Source organism: Lagopus muta, chromosome 12, assembly GCF_023343835.1.
Source record: "Lagopus muta isolate bLagMut1 chromosome 12, bLagMut1 primary, whole genome shotgun sequence".
In the NCBI taxonomy this organism is placed as follows: Eukaryota; Metazoa; Chordata; class Aves; order Galliformes; family Phasianidae; genus Lagopus; species Lagopus muta.
In genome coordinates, this window is record NC_064444.1 from 13,020,557 (window position 1) to 13,045,595 (window position 25,039).

The 25,039-nt window shown below is 44.7% G+C and overlaps 1 protein-coding gene across 6 annotated transcripts in view; it reads right to left on the bottom strand.

Annotated features, from left to right (window-relative positions):
- The window catches only part of ZNF423 (zinc finger protein 423), a 196,866-nt gene that overhangs the window by 88,586 nt on the left and 83,241 nt on the right, over positions 1-25,039 (bottom strand). The window contains exon 1 of one of the 6 annotated variants that reach the window (XM_048958345.1): positions 965-1,190. The exons of 4 other annotated variants lie outside the window; for them this stretch is intronic. The gene's annotated coding sequence lies outside the window, so the exon portion shown is untranslated. Of the gene's footprint in view, positions 1-562; positions 674-964; positions 1,191-25,039 lie in introns of those variants that run through there. One more of the 6 variants, XM_048958346.1, reaches the window with a different exon arrangement.

The following is a 25,039-nucleotide window of genomic DNA, read 5'->3' on the forward strand; positions in this document are numbered from 1 at the left end:
ACGAAGCAACACGAGCATCTCAGGAAGCTCCAGTGCTAAGCGATCACCTGCGATTCTAAGGGCCTTTTTCAACGCTACCTCAAGGTGACTTTAACTGATGTCTCCATTAACCAACATCCTTCACTTCTGCCTCACAACTGGCACAGAACGGGAGGCAGCGCGGAGCCCAGCAGGCGGTGAGGCGCGAGGCGCAGGGCGGGGCGGCCCAGCAACGCCGCGCGGAGGGAACGCGTCAGTTAACGCGGCTCTGAACCGCGATCTCAGGCATCACGAGACGGGCAGCCTCAGCACAAGGCTCAGCCTGTGCACTGCAACTACTGCCTCTGCTCACAGCGAGGCTCTGGAAAATCGTTCATCGTTTGATATTGGAAACACCTAGGCGCCACCTCCAGCAGCAAAGCACACAATTAAAATCATAATTAAAAAAATACATGGCGTTTTGGCGGCTTTCTTAACAGAACTGCTAGCAAGAAACAGGAGCGCGAGTTTGAAAATTCTAATTCCGCAGAAGGTGGAGATGTCTAGCGGAGCAGAAACGCCGCAGGTCTGACAGAAAACTGACCCAGGAACGGAGCGAGAGCAGAATCCACGTGAGGGAAAGCTCTGACACCACAGCCCGGAACTCAAAATCCGAGCCAGCTCCGCAGGGACGCCGCTCGGTGCCCGGCCGCCCGCCCGCCCCGCGCAGCCCGCCCCGCCGCCCTCAGCCTTTCCCGCGCAGCCCTCGGCCCGGCCCGCTCCGCTCGGCGCTCACTCGGACCCGCAGGCCCGGCCGCGAGCGCGCTCTCCGCACAAAGTTTGCGCGGCTCTCCTCCTCCCGCCCGCCCGCCTCTCCCCGCGGGGCCGCAGCGCCTCGGCCCGCCCCGCCGCCACCTCCGCGGCGCTCCGCCGCTCCGCGCTCTGCCCCCGCCGCCCCCGGGCCCCTTCCCGGCCGCCCGCGCTCCCGGGGCCCGTCCCTACGGACCTGCGGCCGCGAGAGGCGGCGGGAAGGAGGCGGGCGGCCGGCGGCGCCGGGACGAGGGGCCCCGGGGGGGAGCGGGTGGCTCGGGGCCGGGCGATTCCCCGCTCGCGCCAGCCGGGCTCCTCGGGGGCCGCGAGACAAAAGGGAGCGCGAGGGGGGGACGCCGGGCCCGAAGTAGGGCAGCACGTGTTGCGTGCCGGCCGGCAGCGGGAAAGCGGCGGGGGCACCGCGCCGCCGGGTTTGGGAGCGCCGTGCCTGCGGGGTGAATGCTGCGGAAACGCCGCCGGCAGAAGCGGGCGCGCACATAGGCGCGCCGCGTTCGTCTGCCCTTCGCATCTCCTGCCGGACCTCGGAGCTCAGAGCGGCCGTGGGGAGCGCGGCACCGCGGCTCAGCTCGGGCTGCGACTGCCGGGGCCCATCGAGCGGACGGCTCCAGGCGCTGCTCCGCACCCGGCCCGGCTGCCTTTCCCTCTGAAGCAAGCCGAGCCACCTCCACATGCAGCCCCCGCACCCTGCTCTGCTGCCCCGCAAACACTGGGGCCCTGGAGAGCACAAATCTGGCAGAGCCGGGGGGTTCAGGCTGCTGTGCTTATGTAACGGGCTCAAAATAACGACCGTTTCTCAGACTGAAAAGAGTTCAAACTGGAAAGGGAAGCATTCACGTAGATGTAGCTGGAAACGAGGGTTGTGTCCTTTTGCCAACTTCATCCGTGTCTTCCACTGATTGCCGTGCTTCACTTCTGGATCCTTTCACTTGTGTTTCCTTGTTCTTTGACAATTCAGAAGGAACCAGAAGCTTTGAGTTCCAGGGACAGCCTACCTTGACTTTCTCCCAAACAAGATGCTGAATGACTAAATGCCCAGAACTAAAGAAATTAGGAAACGCTCATTATCATTAATCTCTTCATGGAATGAAAAGTAGCCCTGTTAATTTCAACTTGCCATTTCAAGTTAAAAAAAAAAAAAAAGACCTATAATGAACTGAGAAGGAAATTCTAAGGTATTTTACCAGAGTAGTATTTTACAAGGAAGATTTATTTTAGATGTGGTGTGACATGTCTGGCTATGATGGTTAGAATAATAATTTTACATTAATGCAATCAAAGGAATGTAGCAGAATGAGAAAAATCACTTTCAAAAAGGAGATTAAAGTCATTAAAAATGGCTAATCCTGCAAAGTGGGACTGTTCTAAAATAAAGAATCACATGGCTGGTGTGAGGCTTTTGTCATTAGCGCATAAGAGAATCAAAACAAGTATTAAAAGGGGAAGAAAATTCAATAAAAAGTTTAATTAGGGGGAAAAAAAAGGAGGCATGAAGGAAGCTTCAGGATGTCAGTGATGTTCAGGATGTGTGTGTGTCACAGAGCTTACAGGGCTAAAGTTGATAATCAATCTCCAGTGGTACAATAATTTGGCAATGTAATGTTCAGCACGTTTATGGGACTGCAGGCATTTATCATCATCACTGTGGAGCTAATTCCAGCCTCAATGCATTCAATGAGTGTATTTTCCTTCTAATAAGAGCAATTTGGCCAAACTGTAGCATAAATCATACTTCATTCTCTGTTTATCTTCCAGATAGCACAAGCCACGTTCAGAAATATACACACGAAGCTAAAACAATAAAATTAAGCCTTAAAAAATATGATTGCTTTTAGAAAGGAGACACACAGCACATTGCAAACTGCCAGCAGAAAGCTGCACTGCCTCCTCTGCACACTCCAGTGACACTGATCTATTTATTATTTCAATGTTACTTTCCTCATAGAAATTAAACAGAGCAGCCATGATTTCCCAGCCCCTACAAATACTTTTCCTCCCACCTTCCCTGCAAGGCTGGAAGCATCCCACCCGTCAGAACTTCAGTCTGGGGCTCGGGAGCACCAAGTGTTCCTGCCCAGGCAGCAGTCGGGTCCAGGCTATGCCGAAGAGACCTGCAGAGCCTCCATCCCAAGCTGGCAAGTGCTCCCCATCCAGGACAACAACCCATGGAAGTGAGATTGGAAGGTGCTCTTACTCCATTGGGTTTGTCCATCTAGCACAGAGCCAGTACACAAAAAGAACACAGTATCAAAAAGAAAACCCCAAAATCAAGCATTAAGATGGTTGTTTAACTTCAGATTCATGATTTTTCCAGAGCCTCTCCATCACACCTAAGTTAAAACGCTCAAAACACTCAAATTGTATTAGACTATTAGAAGCTGATGGAATTCTGGCACCCAAAATAAGTAAGCTACTTTCACAAACAAGCTTGGCATCATGAGACGTGTGTATAAACCGCTCGTGTTTCAGTTCATCGCATCCATGGTAGGGAAAAGCCATCTGCTGCTCAAGGGCAAATTGTAGGGCTTACTTCTGGATAGCTGTGAAGCCCCGAGACATCCTCAGACAGAGGGCCTGATAGGAATGTTATCATTTTCAATAATTATTATGATCACAGATGCTTATCTATGAGAATACAACACAAAGATTGAGAGGAAAGGATGGCGAAGTCTTCAGTAGTGGTTATAGCAAATTTTGAATTGCTGCACTATGCATTAACACCAAGGATGGATCATTACAATGGATTATGGTAAGAACCTCGCACAGCATACACTGTTCATTTACACTGCCATGCCGGTGTGAAATAATGCCAATCAAGTTCACATACCAAATGTTTTAAGTTTCAATGCTTTCAGTGCAATGTCGCAGAATTTACTTTTTTTTCCTTTATTGGACTGTGTATTCCCCTTTTCCTGCACAAACATAACATGGTAAATAATATCAAATATCTTTACTATTCCCAACTCAATTTTTACGGATGCATTGGCTTCACTGACTGATTTTGTCCTTTCTCACAGACAGCAGTGGAGCACTACGAACCGCAGCTCTGTGGCCAATGAAAGCCATTTGATGCTGACATCACCCCCACCTGAGCAGTGCCAGGACCATTCTGCTGCGCCTGAATCCCAGCGTCACTGTGCACTGCGATGCACTTTGCTGAACAATGGAAAAGGGCTTCCACCACTCATTTATAACCATCCTACAAAAATACCACCCTACTGCGCCCAGCACTGCTCAGCACATCCCTGGCTGAGGCACCAGGGAGGCCCCTGGAAGCTCACGCTGTGCTGAGGAACACAGTGCAACTTCAAGCTTCAGAAACATCAGCATCTTCACAAACATTCCTGAAAGCTTTCTTATTTCAAGGCACAATTCCAGTTTGATTTATATAAACATTTCATATTCACAGAGAAACTGACTGGGGATAAAGAACTCCAAGGTGCTAACAGCAGCGGTTCCACAGGCAGTGCCTTTGTGATCATCAGTGACTGAAGGAAGAGGTGCTTACACCTAATTGCACGCTGGTGTGGTAAGCGTTTGTGTTGGGCTACATCACCAACACTTACCAACTCTTCTTCCAACTTCTCTGCTTTGCACTGCCATTCATTTTTAAGTGAAGTTTCTAAAAAGAAATAAAGATGCCTGGCTCAGTGGAAAATATATATAATCTAATTTTTCTTCTCACAATCAGAGTAACCGAGTAACACAGAATATAAAATCAGCACAAGATGTAGCACAGACTTGCACACATCACATTTGCTGGGATGTCTGCTGTAGATAAACTGTTACGCAGACAGTTTAAACTTAGCTGCCTTTGTTTAAACCTTTCTTTTGGGATCAAGGAGGCATTTAATTAGTCTTTTTTACGCTGAAACTTAAAAGTACACACAAAAATGTCTGTTGAAGCCTGGCTGATGCACAGGAACTTGTTAAGGCAACACAACATGTGCCTGAGCCCTATCTCTCACAGCAAGGCTATTAAGGCTCAATAACGACCGTCAGTAGGGTGATACATCATTCCATACAATGATAAAAATCAAAAAGTTATTTATAATGTTATTTTTCTTACATGGAAGAGGCTGTATTTTAGAGGTAACAAAAATTAATACATCATTAAATAAGTTATTTCACACTTTAATAAACGGCATAATAAGGGGCGGAGGAGCAAGTTTTATGTTAGATCTAGGAATAAACTAAATGCTTTCAGGGTTGAATCACTGTTTTCCTTTACTCCCTTCGGAAAAGCAGCAGATACTATATTCTGCTGTGCATCATGGACTTGGGACTGAAAACAGCTGCACTCTAATTACATGTAAAGTGTACCAAAACATTCCTTTTATCACAGACTGTAAATCTGTTAGCATCTGTCTCTCCTTTGTTTCTTCCACAAGATACAAGCTTGTTTCTACATTTTTCTCACCTGTAGCGGTGATTAAAATTCATTATAAATGAAAGGAGTGAACACTAAAACAAGTTCCTCTGTGTACAGTTCTAAACTCAAATTAGAAACAGCTGTTTGCTAATTCATGCAGTGATGTTTTGTCGTGCTCTGTGAATCAATAATAACTCACCCTATTTCTACAGAAATGTTAGGATTGTATGTGTATTTTGCTTAGCCACTTGCCCTTCAGAAATGTTCAAATACACGTTTTGTCTTTTTTAAGCAAGATTAGGGGATGGCAGCAGCAAAATTATCAATGAATTAACAGAATGACACTAACAGCTTGCTGCACATGCCTACTCTGCTACCTAGAGGGTCCTGCACCATCCTTGCTCCATTGATACCTACAGAGCACTTCACGGAGGCCTACTCTAAGAACAACCATACACAAGGTTATATGCACACATCATGGATGCAAAAGTCATACAGAGAAGGCTGTAAAATTAGAGGTTCAGCTACGACATGTACAGTTTTCAAATACAAGGAAAGACAAAGCCCTTAGGAAAACAATCCTAATAGAATAATTATTGCCTATAATAATTACTTATAAAATTAATTATAATAAATGGTAATACTTAGGGTAATTCTCAATAATATTTCTCAACATTATCTTAGCCACAGCACAGACTTCGTACGACCCATTGGCCTTACAGTCACACCATTATATTCTGCACTTCTTGCTACTTGATGTCAACACTTATCATGATTTCAACACAACTGTACAAAACGAGGAGGCAGTGCAGAGCAGTTCAGAGCTCTGCCTGCACATGTTGGCATGGGGCCTACGGCTCGGGGCAGGCAGTGGCTCTGAGCACCGGAGCCGCCCTGGCCTCCTGCTCCTCTCCCTTCACAACACTTGGGAAGCTGGCCTGGAGAGGTGAAAAGCAATGCCCTCCATGGTCTCTGTGATGCAGGCAAGGGAAATCCTTTGCTCGATTATAAATGATGGTGTTCTTCTGATACTGCTAGCACTAACAGGGCTCTCCCCATACTCTGTGCACCCTGTGGAAACATGGCCAGCAGAAGAGCCTTTGTGGTGGGACGCAGTACGTGTGTGGCATTTCCAAGATGGCTGGTTTCCTCCCTGCCGTCTGATCGGGCAGCTCCCCATGGCAGCAGGCACCTGCTCCCAGGCTGCTCTGCGATCCCCTCAGGCTGTGCACTCAGCCACAGCTCAGGCTCCTTCCCTCAGCTCACGCCAGGGCTGAGCATCATAATACACATGGGCCAGTGCTTGGAGAAACTCAGAAGCACAGAAATCCAAATTAAGAAAGGACAGACTTTTCTCCATGAACGGGCCAGACTGATGTGATCTGACTTAATGCTTTACTGTGCTCATTTTCGTGTTTCTGAATTGTACGTTCAAGTGAAGATTAAGTCATCAATTACAATCCATTAGGTTCATTCATAAAATTCATTTAGGGGTCAGATTGTGTGCGGTGAGCAGGGAACCTGGTGACAGCAGGGACAAGGACAGGCAGCACTTTCCACAGGATATTCAGCTCATGCAGAATCAGGTCAGAACTCATTCTGATGGCATGAACAGCAGTTTGGAGAAGTGCCTTGAAAACTGGGGCAGTGGCAAACTAGGACAGAGAGAGCCTTGCCAAGACCTCTCAGATAAGCTGCTGTTACTGCTAGGACAAACACATGTCTACTACCGTGCTGGTAAGCAGCATGAGAGCGGTGCTTCCATTTCTGCAGTGCTTCATTCCAATCTTTTGGCCATGGATCAACTCTGAGCCAAAAGAACCACTATGAAGGGAGAAAACTGAGACCAGACATCGTATCTGCTCTGCATCTTCTGCTCAGGGTCACCAGAATGACAGGCTTGCTAGGACGGCTTTCTGTAAGGAGATTTGACACTACAGTGTCCCGATCCCCAGGCAAGTGAGTTTGCTGTCCCTGTCTTCAATGTAAGAAAATATTTTCCCAAGAGCAGGCTTTCGCTCCTAAGTGACTGTTTTCTACCAGTGCTCAGTAGAAGATACGTCATCTGCCATGTTCCAAACCTGAGAAAAACCTCATGTTTTAAATCTCTACCCTGCGCAGGACTTTACTGCCCAGCTTTCCGGCCTGAGGAATTTAAAGCTGGTCATATTATTAGAGCAAGTTGCCGGGGAAAATAAAAGCAGCTTGTTAAGTTAGAAAGAGTAGGCTGTTCTAGGCTCTCGTTTTGATCTAGGTGGGAAAACTGTGACGCAGTTAAAATCTTAATGGGTTGACATTCGTGATGAATAGACCTAATGCTGAAAAACACATGTTGGCTGAAATTGCTGAACAATAAACAAACAGTAAAAAACAACAACATCCAGATTTTGTACTGCCTTCAAAGAACTGGGGAAGGAAAATCAATAAATTACACGTGACATACAGTATCAAATAACCTGTTTTATAGTTATGCATATGCATTATTAGTCTGATTTCCAAATATGTTATATATTCATATCAATCCTATTGAAATTAACAGGAATGGCAGCTGCCTAACCCCTCTGAAAACACAAGTGACAAACATTAAACACAGTCAAATCTACACCAAGGTGTTTTTTGAAAGGTGCACACACATTCCCTCCTGCTTTCATGAATTCACAGTAAAGATTTCACGTGAACACCATCAGTGGAGATGAAGATGCCCTTGTGAGCATCCCACGAGCACACACAGGCATTTCCCCAGATCTGGGCAGTGCAGCTTCTGGAGACCATGAGACCATCCCCTGGCCAGATGCAGAGGCGCTGCTGTCCCTCAGTGCCCCCAGCAGTACCCTGCAGCTGACGGAGTGCCATCCAGGCCCAGCCTGGGGTTTGCTCCAGCTCAGTAAATCTCCCATTCCTCAGGGACAGCACGTACTATGGCAGAATACAATTAGCTAAGACTCTGGGTTTGCTTATAGTAAACAATTTTTTAAAAATATTTCATTTGAAATTACAAACAAAGGCACACAAATGTAAAAAAACACCGCTGAATATTAAGAACATTTCTGAGTATCAGTTAAATATCAGTCCTCAATCCGTACTGTGTTCGTGACTGACCTGAGGGGACAGCCATTAAAACAGAGGTCAGAAAGGAAGTTCTCCACTTATCAATAGCCGATAAAAATAACTGAAAGGTTTTAAAAGAAAACAGCTATAGATTTTGTGCTATGCAAGATGAAAGCCAAGCAGTGTGGCTTGCCAAAGAGAGATGCATATTCCATGCTGCATGGTAACACTACTTCTTTTTCAGTAACAGTATCCAGCATTTTAAATAAGAAACAGCTTTCAGAACAAGCGAGCAAACAAAAGTGTTTGCCACCCAGTAAGAATCTTTCTCGGTACATCAGTGCCGCCCTACAGCAAACGTACTGCATGAGAGACCTTTCAGGTTTAGGCGGTGGTAACCCTCTATCTGTGATCTGATGACTCGTGCTGCACCACACAGCAGAACTGTCTGCCAAAAGCTGCACTCTTCTTCCAACAGATCTTTGCCCTTTGACTGGAGAGCCCGATGGCAAACCATCAGCCGTCTCTCTCAGGCTTCCAGCAGAAGAGCTGCAGCGTCAGCTCAGGGCTCTCCTCCCACGGCTCACACCCGCGTCTGAGCCCTGCACCCCTGCAAATATGAATTGCTCAATTTATCCTTGTTAGTTGCTGTCCCTGTGCCTCGATCATGGATGCATAATAGAGTAAATTGATAATTAAGAAAGGTGTAGGGCACAATTATTTGTTTAAATGGGATTAAAATTAGGGCTGGAGAGTACGTTGAATCATCTCAGCTTATCCCTGAAGAGAAGCAAACATCTTGGCACTTGCAAATAAGTGCCTCTTTCCCCACCATCCCTCCCAAACAATGCTCCTTGCATTGAGGGCAGCCTCACAGACAGTGGCACAGATAACAGAAAATTAAAGAGAATAAAGGGAGAAGTTTTTTCCAAGGCCAGGCTGGATCAGGCTCTGGGCAACCGGATCTAGCTGTGGATGTCCCTGCTCATTGTAGGGGAGTTGGACTAGATGACCTTTAAAGGTCCTTCTTACTCTAAGGATGCTATGATTCTGAGTCTTGTTCAATATCTTCCTCCCTAACTCTACCCATATAAAGGAGAATTGCTGTATTTACAAAAAATATCTGAGGATGTTAATAAGAGGAATGAGGAGGTAGTGGGGTGAGTGCTATCAGTTACCCTAAAAAGCTGCACTGTGATACTACAGGTACTGCAAACATTTGCCTTTCTATAGAGGTGTCCACTAAATTAAAGTGGTTGGAAGCTGGAGGTGGGGTGGGGACACAGCTGAGCTAAGAACAAAAGCAAGAGCACTAAAGCACAAAAGAACAGCCACAACAACGACAACAGAAAAGCTTTCAGGGAAATTTGGAGGGGCACCCCAAACTCTGCCCCAAGAGCAGCACAGAATGGCTCATTCCCTGGCACAACCTTCTCATACAGGAAAGTGACAGAACAAAGTACAATTCACATATTACTCTTTTGTTTTTTTGAGGCTTTTCTAGTATTTATTTTATCACCTACCAATAAAGCTTTTTTTCATTCGCAGTTATCTTTTCCATCATCTTGGATTCCCATACCTTCTACCTTTGGATTTTGTATGACCATAACCAGGACACAGGAAGCTCTCACCATTACATAAAGCCCAAAGTCACTGTACTCAGACACAACTGTGACTCCACCTTCATCCAGTTCTTCAGCTGGGCTGAAGACAGTGAGTCTGATCTGATTTTTATCTCCGTGTTGCTTTGTATCAAAACACCCACTTTCCAGTGGGTTGGGCCTAACAAAATACTAAGCAGAGGGGTGGGCAGAGAAGGAAGAGCCATTATAAACGCACAGAAATACACATTGTCAGCCAACTGCCCAGCCTGTACAAAAGCATTAAAAAGTTTCAATGTATTTTTCACCTTGAACCATTTTATTATCTTTCTAATGGCGTTAGAGAAGCTTCCAGTGCAGCCACAGGAAAGCTGACATCCCTTAACAATCCTACACTAATTCCTGCCTGAATTTTTGTGCAAAGTGTGATCAGGTAACAATATTTACCATGTACAGTAATTATGAAAAACTGTGAGATTGTGTAATTATGTATTTTAATTACATGATCTGATTAGCTTTTTTAATCACATCATAAAAAGAAAGGAAATTCACTGAGGTTGTCAGAAAGTTAATAAAAATAAGGTAATTCACGGCTAAGGCTCACCATGGTGCCTTTCTAACTACTTCCTTGCTACACCCCACTGTGCCTAGGTATTGGAGGTCAACCATAAGTATTAATTTCCTTACTTTTATTAACTTTGGTGACAACATTCAGGCTCTTTTGGCATGGGTTTTTTTCTTGCTTTTTTTTGTTGTTTACTTCATTAGTTTCTCATTTAGCTCAGTGGTACCTTAAGGGATGACAGACTCTCAAAAACCAAAAGCCTGGTTGATGTGGAGCCCTTTAGAGATCCTCACCCTCCTGTGCCCCCAGACCCCCCAGCGGCTGCTCCATGGGGCAGCTGTGGAGCAGTCACTGCCACATGGTGCCGCACGAGCGGTGCTGCCAGCCTGCAAGGCCCAATCAGTTTAGCATGTCAAACAACATCTTGATGAAGCTGGCCGACATCTCTGGGTCACACCGAATCAGGGCCATCATGATGTGTGTGCAGTCAACCCAGTGCTACAGAAGGAAGATGGAAAGTAACCTGAGAGATTTGGGCAGATGGAGGCAGAAGTTGAGCCCAGGGCTGCCGAGCAGACACACGGATGGCACAAAATGGTGCCTTTTCCTACGTGAGGGGATAGGCACTTCCAGCAAACCAATGGGCCCTTGTACCTGTCTTGGCAAACCGTGCTGCCGTGTGCAGATAGTACGGGCTGAGGATCCTTCTCCCACACCCATGTCAGGCCAGAGCACGGCTGTTTCAGCTCTGGAAAACAATTTTTCTAACTTTTGGATGTGATTCTGCTCTAAGGAAACATTTTGTTTATATCCAAACTGGGATTCTATACTGTAATACTTGGCGATTGGACTCAGCAGCTCTGTTTTCCTCATTGCTGGTTCACTCTCTCTCCTCTGCAGCCCTTCTTTTTTTTTCCCTTTTTCTGCCGTTACCTTTCCACCCGCTCTCACATGGCTCTCTGGGGAGAACAAATCACTCTGGGAGGTTTAGCAGGCTGACAAGAGCAGAAATTCAATGGGGTGTGCGTGCAGGGCCAGGCACAGCAGGGCTGCCCCATTGGTGACCTGGCCGGGCGGGCACCACGCTCCACAGGACCACCTTCTGCACACCACGACTTCAGAGTGCCTGCTTTGGAGGAGAGGCTGCCAAATGCTGACGGGCCGAAAGAGATCATTTCAGGAGAGATTTTTAATACAGCTGACACAAAATGCAGTTCACTCAGAAGCCATGCTCCCAGAAGTGAAAGACCACTAAAAAAGGCCTCCATTTTTCCAAGAAAAGTCTAAAGCACCTTTGGACAAGATATAATTTAGTTGTCTCATTTCTATCTTAAGAGACTTGTAACCGTGTCCTCACAGTCCTGCCCTATCTGCAGAGAATGTACAAAGGCAGCTCCAGCTGCAGAGGGGCAGAGATGGGCAACCAGGGGCTGCTGCAGCGCACCGTGCATCGCCCCGAGCCCTGCCCCGGGGCAGCGGAGGCACTGCTTCCACTGCTGCCTTTTAAAAGGCATGGACAGGGGGCACAGAATGCTTTTGCGTGGAAAGTGGAAAACATTCTGTGCAACAACAGGAATTCTTTTCCTTTGAACACTATTTGCTGCTGCAGATTACATTTGCAAACTATAGATTTCAATGTAGTGTAGCCAAAAGCAAGCTAACAGCATAATTTGCTTCCTGGGTACTTTACTTTTAAATTCATCTATGCACAATGAAGTGGAGATTTGGAAAAAATAAGAAAACGAAGAACCCCCTTCTACTCATGTTCTTGCAAACCTGGGTAAACTTACAGGAGCCCATCTTTTAAATAACTGGTGTGATGTACTCTGCTGGTGGTACAGGCACTGCCTTCTGCCAGTAAATCTTAATGCACGCAGCGAGCGATATCTGACACTCTGCAAACTCAGTACTACAGAGAACTTGCTCAGTTGAAGGTATTTATAATATTTTTCTTTCACCACTGCCTGTATTTTCACTTTTGCATTTTTACATTGCGTGTGTCTCTACTCAATGAAACTAAAGTATCTCTGTGACAGTTATTTAAAGCGTTTTTTTTTCCTTTGGCATTTGATTCTTTAAATGGCAAAAAAAGGACCTTGAAACTGTGTTTTTTAAACTCAGTTTCCTGACTGATAGTGAGGGTTTAGAGAGCTATAAAGGACAAATAGTGGGGACAGATACCAGTTATTTCCTAAAACTAAAGGCATTTCTAGCATGATTCATTGTCAACCTCCAACCCAAGACATCCACAGACAAATTCTCTATCCTTGCATTTACTCTGCCTTGCCATTTTGAACTGCATCATGCTCCTTACTAACTAATTATCTCTCAATAACTCAAACATTTTCCAGGACCCTATTCTACGAAAAGCTATTTTCTAACAATTTTAAGTCATTTGAAAAGTTCCCATGCAATACTGGCTTTTCTCCTTCCCCTCCACTTAGGTTTTCCATCGTGCTTCTTTTTGTCATTTCCCCATCCTCTCCCAAACTCAAATTATTAGACTGCAAACATGGGCAGGTCCAGACACCCAAGGGTTGAGCCAGGATCTTCTCTCCTGGGGAAACTGCCATAGTAAACTCAATGAGTATCTGTGATGTTTGCTGGTACTAGGGAATAATATTTCCCTTGGGCACTTTCTGGATAGAGTCTACCACCTGGGTTAAGTCATTATTACAATCAAGCAGAAAGAAAAGGGGGAGGGAGAGAAAAGATGAAAAAACACTACAGCAAGCATCATTAAAGCTCATCAAAAGTGCATTAGAGAACACCTGATAATATACTCTGAACATTAATGATCCTTACAATATACCATATTAATGCAGATGTTATCTGAATTTATGGAAACAAAATTTTACATCCACTCATTTCCCTAAAATCAGTGTTTAAAAAAAAACACCAAAACTCTCTCAGAACTATTAGTCTCCTTTCTCCAGAAACCGATAAATAAAATAAAGCCTTTTGATCCTTTATGTGTTGCTGATCACAAGTCTCAAACAAGTTCTCTACCCTCAGAATGCTTGCTGGCATTCACTGGCAACACGCTACAGTTAAAATGGATGATGGTAAGCCAATATTAATAAAAGGATTGTGATTGTGTCGGCTTAAATTGGACTATTATTGCCACTAAGATCAATTTTACTGGCAGCCTTAAACTCTGCAATGCTGGGCAGCAATTTCCCTTGCAATTTTTCCCCCCTCACGTTATGAGGGAGACGCATGAATGCCATCGAATTGATAATGCAGCTCTATTCCAGGGTGCTGAGTGCCAGGTTATAGCACGAACAGCTTAGTTGCCTGAAGAGCCTAATACTTCAACCAATAACTGAAATGGAGGTCAAAAAATTAATTCTAGGCACTGCTTAAGTCCTGTGTTCCTCCTTTACGGAGCCTGCAAATCATGTCAAGTTCTGCATAAATAGGTTTTGTGGGGGTATTAGAGGATGAATTACTGTCATCTAGGTGCTAGTGCTTAGCAAAGCAAGGACCATCAAACTCATTTTGCCAAAATCCAATGTGAATTGCTGCTCTCAAAGAAAGAAGGTCACCCAACCAAGAACACTTCATAACAAGAGCAGTGAAACAAAACAAGAAATTCTAGAACACACATGCATTCTTACAAAGATGCGTTTTATAAATACAACAGTTACCCCTAAAGACCACTTTTTCATTGCTATTTGAAAGCTGAAGTGAAGTCTGTTTCCTAAACAAGGCGCTGATAAGGTTTGCAGCATCGCAGAATTACTTCCAGAAATATGGGAAGCAGGAATTATTTTTAGTGCAGCTGAGAGGCCAGGCATATTTCAGGCAATCTCCCAGAGCCTGCTTCTATACCATGTGGGACATAAACCCACAAACTATGAAAGAACCCAAATCAGTCTTGTTTTCTCAAGTGACATCCATTATCCCTCATCTGAGAAAATTAACACGTGTATTCAGAAGCTCAATAAACTAAGCTCAGAGCTAAAAGTGTAGGATTAACTCTTTCTGCATCATTATAAATGCCATCTTTTAAGTCAGCAAACTGCTAATATATTCTATTTTATATTCAGTGCCTCTGCCATTTAAAGCAAACAGGGGCATCAAAATACATTTACACTCAAGCACAGTTTCAGAATGTTACAGTATACAGGGTAATCGAGAATTTCCAAATTCCACACAGCTACAGAGATATAAAAATGGAAATACAGAAGGGCCATTAGACCAACACATGCTGTTTTGGGCAGCATTAGGCAGAGTGTCACTAAATGAATAAAAACCAGCTTTTGTGCAAAGTCTCTTGTTTATTGTTTTTTTCTTTTTTTGAAAACTGAGTTAGCCAGTGTACCTAGCAGTAAAATGCCATGAACGTTAAATATAGGCAACCTTTGTTGCTCTGCCAGTTTATTTCTACATCAAATGATAATATTCGAAGGGTTCTATTCCAGGCAAGTGTTCAGTGCATTTTTCATCTTCCTGATCTGCCATCAGATAGGAAATTCAATGGTTCACATTTACTTTCCTTCTTTATACTCAGATTAATAAATTGAACAGTCTATAAATCTGAATGGTACTTATTCTGAAGAGCTGAGCACAAATACTTAAAATGACTGATAATGCTGAATTCCCTAACCAAGTACACAGAAAACTCCAGGCAGGTTTTCCGTTTCTAGACTGTGTTTTACTTACACACATGCTCCTGCAATCTGCCATGCTAAAACAAAAAGCAAGGTATCCAGACCAAACACAAGCAAGGCTTTCTTTGATCCACCACGTGCATTGTGCTTGTGTCCAAACTGTGCTCCGGAGTGGCTAAATCAGGAAAGCAGGGAAGAGCAAGGCACAGTTTGTGGCACTCACATACAAACAGCCAGGCAGCTTTCTGTAATTCACTTGTCATTCCTCCTGGAACACACCTTGAACATGGTGGCAGACCTTCTTGGGGCCATTTTGCAAGCTACCTAGCAAGAGCACAGGAAGCACAACGTGCAAAGAACAGTGAGTTCTGAAGCAGGAATAATAATAATAATCTGATCATTACCCCAGCGCTTTAAAAATTGAACCCCCTGGCGAGAAGCCAAAATAAAACATGAAAGGCAGCCTCCAGCAGCCCGGTCAGAGTCAACATTCGGGTGAGAGCCGACTGCTTCCTCACCCTGACAGCAGGCAAGAAAAGTTGGAGACATCTGCTTGGGGGCCAGGGGTCAGGCTGGCCGGGGCCGCAGAGCGCAGCGCGGGATGGAAATGTGCTCTCACACTGAGCCGACGCACCCTGCCTCAGCTAGTGGGGCTGCGGGGGGCTCTGAGAAGAGGTCAGGGGCTGCCCTGTGCTGCACACAGCCGGCCCCATAACAGACCCACCTCGGAACCCCGCTGCCAAGCTGCCGGTGCCTCCGTGGTAATCTATTGTAAAAAGGTGAAATGCTGCTGGGCAGTGAGGAGCGAGGGGGAAAGAGTGTGGGAAACAGCTCTGTGAGCACCCAGGTCAGAGGGGAGAGAGAGAGAATGTGCTCCGGGGGCAGGGCAGCAATTGCCATGCAGCCAGGGAGAAGCCAGTGGAGCTGGGGAAGTGCGCGAAGGGAGGAGAGGAGCTGCTACAAACTGACCATAATGCCCTGATTCTCATCTCCCTGCAGCACTTGGGGAAAATTAATATAATTTTTGCCAAGTCGAGTCTGCTTTGCCCACAACAGTAATTGGTAAGCAATCTCCCTGTCTTTATCTCAACCTACAAGTTTTTCCATCTTGTTTTCTCTCCTCTTCCAGTTAAGGAGGGAGAGTGAAAGAGCAGCAGGGTGGGCAAGGTGAACCCACTGCAGAGCAGCAGGCTGCAAACATCTCCCCAGAAGAAGAAAAAACAATACCTAAGTCTGTACCTACGCCTTTGAGGTATACATATTCCACTAGAAACATTTCTACTGGTTACCTAAAATGCAAGGACTTGCAAACAATATGAATAAATACTGCTGAACTCCCATGCTGGATGCTCTGGCTGCCATCATGAAGCTCTCAAGGTCATTGCTACCTGCATGCCAGCTAGACGTGCACATCATCCCGGTGTGCTGCAGCTCTCCTCTGCTCAGGAGGGGCTGCATTGGGTAGGCTTTTTCAAGGAAGTTGTTCCAAAGAGAGCTTAGAAAGAAGAACAAAACATCAGCAAATGTAAAACATGAAAGACAAATTTTCAACGTGTGCTGAAACACTGGGGGCCAAAAAGCAAAAAGGCTTCTGAGTTGCTGCATCTTTCAGAAATCAAAAACCTAACAATGAAAGATAAACCTCCATATTTTTTTTCCTATAGAAGAACTTTGATTTCTTGGAAAAATCAATAAGGCTTGATTACTGAAAATGGCAATATGAACACGAACACCCTTCAGGCATCTCTCAGGTACCTCTGCAAATCACACAGCAATGCCAAGACATGCCACTGCTGCTGATCTCTTCCTCTCTCACAACATGGGCTTTCCGAAGACAGAGTGGAAGAAACCATCCAGCTGAAAACAGTGCCTTGACTGAGCAGTGCTGGTCACACCAGGCTCGTGGTGCTTTCAAAACCTGCCCACAGGGATTACTTCAGCAGTAGATCGACACGAGTTAACTAGTATCTGTGATGCTACAAAGCGTCTAGTAATCCGAAATATGTGTGATAGTCCACCAAAGACAACCTGCTCTGTGCCAGGATGCACAACAGTAAAAAGAAAAAGTACATTCAAGACATTTGGAGAAGTCTGAGTGTCAGTGGTCTTATCAAACAGGCTCACACATTGATACACAAGGCCCTGTGGTGTTACTTGCAGTCTGCATTCTTGTACTAAACTCAGCTTACAACCCTATTCCAAGATGTCCATGAAGCAGCTCAAGTTAATTAAAGGCTATCCACGATTCCTCACACATCTCTGTTACACTGCTGCTTAGCAGCACTTCGCCTGTGCTTCCTCTTTTACAAAAAGTGGCCTCCACAACATAAAGCACTAGTTCAACTCTTCAAATCTAAGCTGAAGTCCAGACTTTTTGAGCAGACAGTGCGCACTGACTTCTTAGTGTGGCCAACAAACACCTAAGTGAGTTGAGTTCTTTCTTTGCCCACAATGGGAAAAGATAAATGTTTTAACATGAAACATTTGCCAGACACTCTGCAAGCAAAACAACATTCAAAACAGTATTCACAACTATTTTCCAGCTTCCAGCAAGGGACGGTTGTCACGGCTGTCATCTGACCAAGGCAACAACTAAGTCTGGTAGAAGTTGACTTGTTTCAATCAATGACCCATTAGTTTTTAAACCCCGAACAGAAGACACTTAGCAGAGACCCTCATTCATTCCACTAACAAGGATATGGCAGAGCCTTGCATATGTCTGACACGATCAAAAGGAAGCACTGCAATATGTCAGCTCACAAGTTATTACAGCCTTTTCTCATCCAACATGACATGTACAGGAGATCCCACAGTCCACACATTCATACAGTTCACAGTTAATTCATACAGACAACACTTCTATCAACACACAGTCCCTCAAATGTGTAGGTTTTCTTTTGCATAGGTGTTTTAATATCATAATTGCTTGTTATTTATAATTATTTGCTGATTTTGTTGTAGTATGAAGCTTAACATGACTTCTGCTGGGAGAAGAACAAGTCATGAAGGTGTTTTCCTTCATGGAAAACTCATTTCCTTTATGGGAAAACTCTGCAAATGGTGAGTGGGCCAGGACCGCCTTGCAGTCTGCACTAAGAGGATTATTAGCTTTGGGAGCAGCACAAATCATTGTGCCCTTCTTGATATTGATATCTGTCACTGTCAAATCCTTCATGACCGAGTGGGATGCAAACTAGAGAGAAGGGCAGGACCATACAGTGCGGCTGTTTGATAGAGAGCTAAGAAATGGCACCTTTGTCCGTGGACTTCATAAAATAAGGTTGTGGAAAAAAACATATCAAGTCTTAAGGGCAGAAGCAGGAGCTCAATGGCCCACAATGAGGATACTTAACTTCTTTTTTTAATCCAAACCTCACATTTTCAAGCTTTGTAATTTCAGCAGATGAATAAAAAAGGCCAATTGAAATTTTCTTAGCTGTTGCTGTTAAGTCTGACATCTTTATCATAATGCTGCATATACAAGCTAATGCAAGCCACAACCCTGAAGGAAGTCCATCTATTTCTCATTAGCTATATCCTTCCCATCTTGTCCACGTTTGGTTTTATTTGTTTTTGTTGTTTGTTCTTTTTACTATGAAACAACAACATCAAGAAGCAGTTCTGTACTGCCTTACAGTTGCACCCCACTAACACAAGGATTTACTGCTGCACCAAGCGAGCCATATGGAGTCATAGAGCTCCTCTCTCCCGTCCCCATTTCCTATTAAAGCAGAGTCATTTAACGGGCACTTCCCCTGAAGATGCACACGAATCTACAAACATCTGGCAATTCAAGAGCCAGCCACTCTTGGTATGCTATGTAATTTCTCAAGTCTGACCCATAATTCAGCTTAGATCCAGACTGTCAGCAATTTCCAGAAATAAGAGCTAAGGCACTTGCCTGATACTGTTTTTGTCAGCGCAGACAAGCTGCCTGCAGTTGTAAACAGGAGTATGACTCTGCTGAAGCACATTTTTGAGGCATCAGAAAGAGCAAGTCCACAGAGCTCTCTGCACTCCACGTTAGAACATATTCTGTCACTCCATCAGCAGTATTTACTATGATGGGCTGTAATCCGCTTAACATCTTCTGATAAAGCCTCTCCACTTCTGACAACTTTGATTCCAGAAGTTCAATGGCAAAGGAGGGAAAGCGACTTCCACAAAATCCCCCTTCACGAACCTGCACACCCTGTGTTAGCAGACACGATCATCACTTATTTGTGCCTATCAGCTTTGATGATAATTGCAACCCACTTGACACTTGAAAAGCAGTATTACCAACAAGAAATCTGATAAATATTCAACGAAACCTAAATTCAATAATTCTATTTATCTTCAATCCACCATTCAAAATATTTGTGTGTTAAAGACGGAGGGGGATGAGGGAACCCTGCTCCTTCAACCCAAATGACTGAATCGCTGCACTAATTAACACAACTTTTTTATTTTTCAAGTTCAGTGAAAGAATGCCATCTATGCAAAATTTTGATCCCACATTACAAAATAATTACATGATAATTACATGAGCATTAAGATGTCTACCCCCCGAGTAAAGCTACTGCACCCAACCGCTAACTGAGGCAGGCCTGGAATGTTTCAGCTTATTAAGGAGAAATCCAGCATTGAGCAAAACCTCTAGCTGAAGCTGATTTCCACTCTTTTACTCCTCTGATTTCTAATTAATAATTAAAACATGTTCCTTTCTTTGGAAACCCAATTAGACTTGCGCATCAGCCTGAAAACAAACTTTTTTTTAGTAGCTAAGCTACTTCTCATGGCTTAATGGGGCGGCAGGAGTGTTTTCTACAGGGCTCCACTGACACAATTCATTTATTTCTTTCCATTCTACAATGGAGACTGTAATCCATCCCGAACAATATAAACATTACATTTGCACAGCTAATTAGGATGTTGGCAGTGTGAATTAGTGACCCTCTGATTTCTTCCAGTCAGGGCTGCCCCTGCTGCCTGTGCTACTTAGGATTCACAATTAGGCAATTATATTTTCAGCCTCTTTTTTCCCATTCTAATGCTACCTCTTCCCTCGCAGTTAATACGACTGTATGCACCGCAAGAGGAGCTGTGCTCTTTATTTTGGGGTTGGGAAGGGGAAGGGAGGGAAGAGAAGTGTGTCATGTTCAATCCTTCTCCGTTTCAACCTCTGCTAATGCGACACCGGAGAATGGCGGAAGGTCTGGGAGCCTGCAAATCACTTCCATAAATGTTTTAAAGGAGTGACTGTGCAGAGTGGGTTGGAGATCTGTGCTGACTGGGAATGAAGCAGGAGAGATGCACAGAGCAAGCAGCTCCTGTCCATGGGTGCAGCCAGCAACTGCATGAGCTCCACAGAGGGCCTTGGTGGCTGAGCTGTCCGGAGGCACAGAATGATGACAAATTGGAAAGAATTCAGAAGAGGGCAACAGAAGTGATTAATGGACTGGATGGACTGATTTATGAGGAAAGGTTAAAAGGTCTAATTGTATGTATCGTTGTTACAGAATAGCTAAGGAACTGCTTACGGGGGGCTCGCATACTGTAAACAACATTGGTATATCCCACTGAGCAAAGCTAGGATGGGTGAAAGGCAATCAGAAAACAAAATTTTATGCTAGACTCCAGGAAGATATCTGTGATAAATGTTAGAAAGAGCTCTTTCTAAAGGGAAGGGCTAGAAGCCTCATCACTCGAAAGCTGTAATGGACAAAGCACTAAGAAAATACACTGCAGGGGATAATGTCTGTTTTAATGTTGATGCTTGTTTAACTCACTGACTAATGTGCACTGTGGAGAAATAGTATCCTTGTTGAAGCACAGTATATGGCTCGGTTCTCCTGTGCTGTAAGAAGTTCTCCATGAAAACCACTTGTTATTAAAGGCACAGAAAACATTCTGGGCCACCCCATAGTAGCTCCTGATCCACAGCTGCGAAACCCACAAGGTCTAACATTAACAAGGAGTGCAACATTACATCACACAATTTTCCAATGTTCTCAAATGTTAACTCAGTGGTTTTAAAGCTCTGTAACCCCACCAGCCCCAGCACAGACCTCCTTGCAGAATAAAGCCCTTCTCTATTTTCTTTTTAAAATATGGAATCACTTTTATGTCTGAGGAAATCAAGTGTTTAAGAGCAAATTAACTTTGGCATTTGTGTGACTGAAGAACAAAAATAAATCAAGAGAACTAAACTATTAGAAGTAACGAACTCAATACTCTTACTTATACCTAAGTAAATTAGGAATACTGCCATCAAATTAAGCCAGTGGAAATACCACGAAACAGGACTGGTACAATTCAGCATAAGACCAAGCCGCACATAACCAGAATGACACATTTCCAGGCCATGTGCAGAGCTCCAGCCCAGGGAAAATAATTTACAGGCAGTTCATGGAGGCAGGAAGCACTGATGGCAGTCGCAGCAGCTTCATGGCTGCTGGAGCACCAGCAAGCAAAGCTGGAAAATCCACACGCTGCCGGTCCTCTCAGCGAATCACAACAGACACCAGGCCAGACCGGAGCACTACTGGCAAATCATTGTTTGCACAGTAATTCCCCTCCCATTTCAAACTGCCACTCTTCACAAATACAGCCATATATATTGCCTGTAGAGATACAAAATGCTTCAACTTGTACAGAGATCTGCCCATCATCCTTCCCATGCATGAGACTACACACAGCCTCCAGCTAGCACAGCTGGACCTCCAGGTGCCAGATTAGGAGAAACCGAAAAGGTCCTCTTCCAAGAAAAACACAGCTCTCCTTCCCCCACCCCTGCTCACGTGCATGTGCAGAGCTTAGCAGGCTTGAGGGGCTTTCTTTATTCCCTGATACATCACCATTAAGCTCCACCGTATATATCTGATTCTGCCAAATTCTGTCATTTAATGCTTTGGATGTAAATTATAGGAAGAGATCACTGAACAAAGTACAGTAGAAAACAGATGCTCTAGACTGCAGGTTTTCTCAAAGCTACCGTTTCCTTTACAGCTCTATTTATTTGGTAAGTAGAGGAACACAACACGTTTGCTACCACCACTGCCACAAGAGAGAAGACAAGCGGTTTCCCCAGTGTTGCCGTGTAAATCAGTTCCTTCCCCACACAACCACCAGTCCAGCAGGCAGAGTCCAGGGCAGCCCCCCCAGAGGCGGGGACTTCGGTGGCTCTGTGCCTCAGTTTCCCATCCAGGAACCACAGAGCGCACAGCTGATCTACTCCACAATGTTTGTTTAAAACGTTGCTACAGAATGAAGCAGCTTTGGCGAGTGTTTGAAGTTCAGCTTTCATCTGATATCACGAGTGTTCAATTGAACTCTGAGTTCAGCTCCTCAATTGACACCACTTAAAAGATTTATACAACAGCTTTACTCATCCATGAAACTGAGCCCTCTTGTGTAGTTTACAGTACATTAAATCACTATACATCAGCACAGGTTTCGTGGTCTGTGGGAGGACAGTCTGAGAAAGCACCGAGAGCAAAACGCTGTGATACGAACCTGGAACTGAAACAGCCACAGCCCTACTGCAGCTACCAAGTCACACAGCGTGCAACTGCAGCAGTGGGAGCGATGTTCCTGACCTGACGGAAGTATGCAGTCCTGGAGAGAAGGCAAAGCTGCAAAGGGGCTCTCAAGAAACTTCTGAATGTCATTTTAATTGAAGATCTGACAAGGCTTGCTATTTCAGCTCTGACTAGTCGATGGCTCTGGCACCGGGTTACGGCAACAGAAACTCAGTGATGCATCTACACTTCTCGTTACTAAATTCAGAACAGCTTCTCTTTTCGCAGGGCTCCAGCCAGCTGCCCCATTAGCCTGGCTGCTCAGAACGAGGCAGCCTGATGGCAAAGCTCTGAGCACAGAAGTGCAAAGAAATCTTTAAATTTGGCTTTAATTCTTATTTCATCTATTTTGTGTGTTTATTTCCAAAGCATTTCCAAAGGCTATTTGCTTTACAGACCGGCTTATCTACATCTTTTTAGCCACATGTATCACTCACCAACACGATCTTATTACAGCAGATATGTTATTATAGCTTAACCTTGCTCTCAGTCACTAATCAAAAACAAATCAAACGTTCCCAGTTAACCAAACTCTCTTTCCTTCCAGCAACAAATGCAGCCTGGCTGCCTCACAGGGGAACCTCCACATACACACCCACAGGTCACCCACATCAGGCACATTTCTGAAGTCTAAATTTAGCTGCTCACATTTCTTCAAAACTTTAATTCCTGAATGTTGCGCTGGGACTGTTAAAGTGCTGCACCCAAAGGCTGCAGTCAGGCTGAGCTTCATTCACATGGCAGACGTAAGGAATGAAGTGGCTGTAACATGCAGGCACACGGCTAGGAGCAAACAGAGCAGCACACAGTCTGGGCATTCTGAAGATGAGCTTCATCCCACAGCAACGCTGACAGTACTCTAGATAAGCAAGAGCTACATCAATGAGCAGCATATTAAGCTACTTAACCAGGGGAAGAGGAGAAAAGGATAAAATCTTATGCACATATAGAAACGCTGAATTTGCTGACATACCCCTTGGATTTCCAAATCGCTCCTTCAATGGATGCAGAATCAGTCACTGAACGCTCACTTTGGGAGCCTGAGCCCGTGCCCTCCCTCAGGGCGACACGCTGGGCTGCCATGGCAGCAGGGCAGGTGGGCCAACGGCCCTCCTCTTCCTCACAAGGCCGAGTGCTGATGCTGGCCTCGCTTCTCCTTGTGGCAGAAGATGGAACGAATCCTTCTCCGTAACTGTAAGTTTTAAATTTATATAATAACTGCGAATCCACCAAAGCTGCCAAGAGACATTGAACTCATGGGATCTGTGAAAGTTTTTCACACCTGTGTTTTTCTCCTGTGCCTAATATTATGGGAGGCATTTCGGAGGATTTTACAATGCAAGTTTCAATGAGACACTTACAGTCTCCCTCAGGCAAATTGTCACAGCTGCAGAGGTCTGCTACCCAGCTGCCAATCAAGGCAGGCAGGGAATGTGTGCAGGGAAATCACAAAACAGGCAGCTTCATTAGGCTGCTGGAGCCTAACTAGGGGCTATCTGGGCATGCTCAAGCCCTTAAACAGGGCTGGTTTAGAAAGAGTAATTTCTCCTTTCCTTTCCAACTCGAGACAAGACTCTAGTACTCGCTGAGGAATGCATTGGTGCCAACTTTCCCTTTCCAACTTCAATGTTTGTTTTGCCCTGTCTAAAAAAAGGAATTACATCACCCTAGAAGTCTTTATTATTAGATTAGCTGATATCTTTGGAAAAAGTGGACACGGTTACAGGTTCCATGTCCCGCTGCCAGCTCTAAGAACCATGTCTGCTTTTTCCAACTCCAGAAGCTGCTCCAGTGAAATATTAGTTCTCTCCACAACTCCTTCTTCCTGCATTTTCCTGGATCACCGCTATACTAGAACTAGAATTTTTCCTCCTTCATTACAAATGCAGAAAGATTCTGAGGGAATTGACTAAACTAAGAAGAAAAAAGAAAGAGAGAGATTGGCAGACAAGGACAAACACGCAGAAGTTCAGCCCAAATGATAATCAAGTGGGAAATCTAAAAGCACATGGAAACAAGTGGCATATTGTAAGCCATTTAGCAAAGTTAATTATAGGTATTCACTACATCTGCCTTGGCCCCAGTTCAGCAAAGTATTTAAGCATGTGCCCAGCTTTAAGCAAGCACAGGCTGCAGAACCTATGCGTCCAGCCACGTGCAGCAGTCAGGCATCTGCTGGAGCACTTTGCTACTGCAGGACCACAACGTATCGCAGAATCTCCCTGAAAGATATCTAATAAACAGCTGTTATTTTAAGGAATACACAAACGCATCACAAGTTTTATGTCCCTGAAAGTGCCGGTGTCACGAGAGTATAATTCCACATATAACATGGTTACATCCATGGAGGTCTTTTCGCATTACATATTTTATGAATGAAAATAAAAAAGCAGACGTTAAGCTCCAACATAATCAGATTCTGTCCTCTCTCCATCACATTTAACCTTTGCTGTCCTCATTGCTTCTTTGTTATTTCTTATTGACAAGAC